This window comes from Leopardus geoffroyi, chromosome A2 (assembly GCF_018350155.1).
Source record: "Leopardus geoffroyi isolate Oge1 chromosome A2, O.geoffroyi_Oge1_pat1.0, whole genome shotgun sequence".
Taxonomy (NCBI): domain Eukaryota; kingdom Metazoa; phylum Chordata; class Mammalia; order Carnivora; family Felidae; genus Leopardus; species Leopardus geoffroyi.
Window position 1 is genome coordinate 146,532,518 of NC_059331.1, and position 5,435 is coordinate 146,537,952.

The following is a 5,435-nucleotide window of genomic DNA, read 5'->3' on the forward strand; positions in this document are numbered from 1 at the left end:
CTGTCTGAACACTCCCACTTACTGCTATTACTTTTATTGTTTCTCACCTACCTTCTATCCCAGGCATACAAAACAGAACAGGAAAAACAACAAATATGAAAACTTAGATAGCTGGGGGTGGAGGGAACATAAAGTGACCAGAAACCTTTGCTAGGCCACGGACTACTGATTGTAGAATTACAAAGACTAAGGAGACCATTTTTTTTTTTTTAATATATGAAATTTATTGTCAAATTGGTTTCCATACAACACCCAGTGCTCATCCCAAAAGATGCCCTCTTCAATACCCATCACCCACCCTCCCCTCCCTTCCACCCCCATCAACCCTCAGTTTGTTCTCCGTTTTTAAGAGTTAAGGAGACAATTTTTAAATTAGCCACACAAGCGGTAGGGTGACGATTAAAAACAAAAAAATCCAAAGAACGTCACACGTCCCATTTTAATACGTGAGCTTTTTATTCTCTCAAGGTTTCTTCTAGTCGTGGCCATGTAAACCACAGCGGAGGTACATGCCCTTGCACCGTTTTCCACACATGTCACAAACAACTTTCTGCCCCGCAACGGATTTATTACAACGATCATTTTAAGAGTTCGAATTGTGTTCCGCCGATTTGCACTCTGTGGAGTTAATCACTCTTCAACCGTCAGATGGTTAAGTTACATTCAACTTTTTATGATAAGTAAGCATGTGCTGAACATCTTCCGGTAGATCACTTTTTCTCTTTTGAACTATATTCTTGGTTAGGAGGCAGATAGCAGAGTGTTAGGAAAGCAATGAACTTCTGCTTTAATTTCCTCACTTGTAAAGTAGAGATAGTAATGTGACTTCCTCATAGGCTTGTTCTGAGGCTCCAGTGAGGTAAAACATGTGGTGTTTAAAAAGGTGGGCACCAACAGCCCTTACAGGGAATGACAGCTATCTGTAGCAGTAGTAAACTCAATTTTCAGGGGTTCTCCTGTTCCAGAATGTTCTTCTCTGGCTCAGGTCGCACGAGAGAGGCGGGCTCCGGCTGCAGTCTCTGCCTCTTGAAATGGCTCGAAACCCACCCTGCCACCCAGGCCCTCACATGTGTGTTTCCTTCTCCTTTGGTCCTAGTTAGGCTGGACCAGACTCGCTAGGAAATGGGCACGGAAGCTAAACAATGATCTTCTTATCTCTGGGACCTTGGTTTCCTCATGAGAACAGTGGGGTCCTGGAGGTAAACCTCCTTCCTGGTCAGACATTTTATGCTCCTACTCCCATCCTCTCGATGGCTGTTCCTCACCTACTGTGGGCAACAGGCCCATTCCCCCCACCCCACCCCCCCACACCCCTACCTATTGTGATAGTGATAGGCAGCTGACAGAAGTGAAGTCAGAAAGCTGAAAAGCGTTATTATTAAAGTGGTCTGAATCTTTGGATAATCTGAATAAACCGCCAAGTCTCCGCGGCCTACTGCTCCTCCCCACAGACCTCCATACAAACTTGGCTTCCCCTTTCCCGGTCTTCCTAATTGGCTTCAGTTCCCCAACAGACCAGAGAGGCACCAAGGAAAGAAAAACAGTGACCACCAGCAACACTTGAGCCACAGCCATGAGAGAGAAGAGAGAATGGGAGGCAGATGGAATGAGTGGTCTCTAACTAGCGACGCGGCATCTACTTCGGAAGGCGTGGGTCAGCTGACCCAGATGACCGCTACATAAAGCCAAAGAAAACCCAGCGTAGGAATAAAACTAAAAATAGCAAGGAAAACTGAGGAGGAAGTGTTTGTACTTTTGCTGCTGGTCAAGCTGTACGTGCAGCTGTTTTTGTTGCTAGGGTGGAATAGGGTGGGAAGGGATTTAAAAGCTGGCTCCGAGGGAGCCACGACTGGTCTAAGGGCTTGACGAATGAGGAAAGCCCCCAAACAGCATGTTGCACCTGCTAAATCGATTAAAGTTGGCTAAAATTTAAAAAGAGCCGGGCAAAAGACTCACCTCTGGATGCCAGCGTCCCACGGGCAGTTGCAAGATAGTCCTTTCGGCTGTGAGGGGCAGATCTCAACTCTGTGCTCGGGAAAGGAGGATCACAGAGTCACCACGCTGGAAGTTAGTCCCAGCTGTATGACCATGGAAAGATCAGAAGGGTGGGAAACACAGATTTAACTGCAACTCTGTCACATTCTAGCTGTACGACAGCACTTATTGTTAAATGTCATTGAACTTCAATCTTTCCCAAAGCTACTTGGATGGGAAGTGCAACCTTTGCTAAAACAGAATCCTTGAGGGGCACCTGGGTGGCTCAGTCGGTTGAGCTCAGGTCATAATCTCACGGCCGTGGGTTCGAGTCCCACGTTGGGCTCTGTGCTGACAGCTCTGAGCCTGGGGCCTGCTTCGGATTCTGTGTCTCCCTTTCTCTCCGCCCCTCCCCTGCTCATGCTTTGTCTCTGTCTCCAAAATAAATAAAAACATTAAAAAAAAATTTTTTTTAAACATAGAATCCTTGAGACCTTGGTGGACCAAAACAGTAAAAGGAGAGGCCGAAGGCAGGGAGGACTGCCCAAATGAGGGAGTCTAAATGACCCAGAATAGCAGGGGGTCTCCAAAATACGGCCACCCACCCTGATGCTGGGACCAAAACTGCAAAAGAAGGTTCTCACCTGTGAAGTAGATAGGAAGGCATTGGAAGTTCCATTTGCTGGCAGATGATGAACACAGAGATTCCACAGCATCCCCATAAGCTGCCTAGTGTGGCTAACGAAAGTAGGAAAATTCCCTACAATGATGGCTTATAATGCCACCTTGGAGGATGGTAAAGTAGCAAAAATGAAATTTTAGGCAGTTATCTTTAAAAAAAAAACACAACAACTTTCATTTATCTTGAGAGAGAGAGCACGCACATGCAAGCAGGAGAGGGGCAGAGAGGGGAAGAGAGAATCCCAAGCAGGCTCCGAGCTGAGCAGACTCCACCAACCTCACGACTGCGAGATCACAAGCTGAGCTGGTATCAGGAGTTTGGACGCTTAACCGACTGAGCCACCCACGTGTCCTTAGGCAATTATCTCTTTTAAAAGGGCCTGCCGAAAGAAAACTGTATTTCCAAGATTTTAAGTAATCCGTACACCCAACATGGGGCTCAAACTTACAACCCCAAGGTCAAGTTGCATGCTCTACCGACTGAGCCAGCCAGGTGCCCCCAAAAATTGTATTTTCAGATAAAAAAATCAAATCATGGTGGGGGTGGGCTGGGTGGCTCAGTTGGTTAAGCGTCTGGACTCGGGATTTATGCTCAGCTCGTGATCTTGTGGTTTGTCGGTTCGAGACCTGAGTCGGGCTCTGTACTGGCCGTATGGAGCCTCCTTGGGATTCTCTCTCTCTCTCTGTCCCTCCCCTGCTCACGCTCTCTCTGTCTCAAAATAAACTTTAAAAAAATTAAAAAAGGGGCACCTGGATGGATCAGTCAATTAAGCGTCTGACTTCAGCTCAGGTCATGGTCTCACGGTTCATGAGTTTGAGCCCCCCATCAGGCTCTGTGCTGACAGCTCGGAGCCTGGAGCCTGCTTTGGATTCTGTGTCCACCTCCGTCGCTCTCTGCACCCCCCTCCCCATGCTCTGTCTCTCTCTCAAAAATGAATAAACATTAAAAAAAACTTAAATTAAACCAGGAAAAGTGGGTTTCTAGAGAGGCCATGCCAGAAAGAGTTATAGGAAGAACTCACAAGAAGAACAAGTAATAGCCCAGGGCTGAAGTGATGTCCTAATGTGTGGAAGAGACCAGCAGCTTTAGGAAGAAATTCATGAACTCAATGCCATCTTTATCGGTCAGGGTTCTCTAGGAAAACAGAACAGGTAGAATATATATAGACACATACAAAGAAATTTATTATGGGAACTGACCCACACAACGACAGAGGCTGAGGAGTCCCCTCCTCTGTCTCACGCAAGCTGGAGGCAAGCTGGTGGTACGGTTCCAATCCAAGCCTGAAGGCCCGAGAACCAGGAGGTCCGAGGTCCAAGAATAGAAGATGAAATGTCACAGCTCAAGGGAAAAAAAGCATTCACCCTTCCTCTGTATTTGTTTTGTTTAAGCCCTCAATGGATTGGATGATCCCCACGCGCACTGGTGAGGGCGATCTTTACTCCTTCACCAAGTCAAAAGCTAATCTCTCCCCGAAACATCTTCACAGATATGTCCAGCAATAATGTTTTGCCTGCTATCTGGGCATCCCTCAGCCCAGTTAAGCTGACACATAAAATTAATCATCATGGGGCGCCTGGGTGGCTCAGTGGGTTGAGAGTCCGACTTCGGCTCGGATCATGATCTCACGGCTCGTGGGTTCGAGCCCCACATCAGGCTCTGTGCTGATGGCTTGGCGCCTGGAGCCTGCTTCGGATTCTTTGTCTCCCCGTCTCTGCCCCTAACCCACTCGCATTCTGTTTCTCTCTCAAAAATAAGTAAACGTTTAAAAAAATTTTTTTTAAGTCAATCATCACGCCCTCTGAGAACACCCATTACCATTTGAAAGTATACTCAGTACAGCCTAGCAGAGTATGTACCAGAAACTTGAAACCGGTAGCCTCAAGCCTCAGGTACGCGGTGACACAGGCTGACGATAAGGTGGATGGCTTCACCTCCACGCAGCTCTCTAGATGGCAGACATTTGAAACAATGAGCCTTGACTTCAACATACTGGATCCTCTTCTCCGGTCCTCTGGAACATCATTTCTAGACAGACACTAACCCCAAAATGTTAAACAATACAACTATTTTCTTCCCTCCCCACCTGGATTCTTGATCTTGAATGGCTGGCCAGAGACCTCAAGGTCACCCGATTGCTCCTTTTTCTTCATGCCCAGACTGTTCATGTTGAAGTTGTCCTGACATTATTCTCAAGCCACCCTCTGTCCTTGCCATCGTACCTCCCTTAGAGCCTTCCTGTCTCCCCTAATGCGTGCTATCCACACACACCAGAATTATCTTCCTAAGCACTAATGTCACTTCCCAGCTCAAAAACTCTTCAATGAGTTTTCCGTTTTCCAACAGAATCAAGACCACGCTCCTCAGCGGAACATACAAGATTCCTATCTGGCCCAACTTTTATTTTCTTTTCCTCTCTCTTCCATTCCTCAGTGCAAAGGTCTAGCCACAGCAGAACACCTGCTCTTTCAGGAACACGTGAAATTCTGCTCATTTGCTCACAACATTCCTTTAGCCTCAAATGTCCTTATTTCATTAAGTGTCTATCGTGAGCCAGGCAGTTTCAAGTGCTGACATTATAAATAAGACAGACAAGGGGGTGCCTGGCTGGCTTGGCTGGTGGAGCATAGGACTCTTGATCTTGGAGTCAGGAGTTTGAGCCCCATGTGTGGGGGTAGATTTAAAAAAAAAAGAGGGACAAGGTCCCAGTTCTCACAGAGCCTACATCTCCCACTCATCTCCAGGTCCAGCTCAAATCTATACCTTCCTGAAAATTCTC

At 46.9% G+C, this 5,435-nt stretch overlaps 1 long non-coding RNA gene across 1 annotated transcript; it reads right to left on the minus strand.

Annotated features, from left to right (window-relative positions):
* Positions 1-432: 432 nt before the first annotated feature.
* On the minus strand, positions 433-3,354 carry LOC123606856. The gene is made up of 2 exons (XR_006716526.1): positions 2,619-3,354; positions 433-2,078 (listed from the first exon to the last, which is right to left on the minus strand). It is a non-coding gene; the product is annotated as an uncharacterized LOC123606856 (long non-coding RNA).
* Between the last annotated feature and the right edge of the window lie 2,081 nt (positions 3,355-5,435).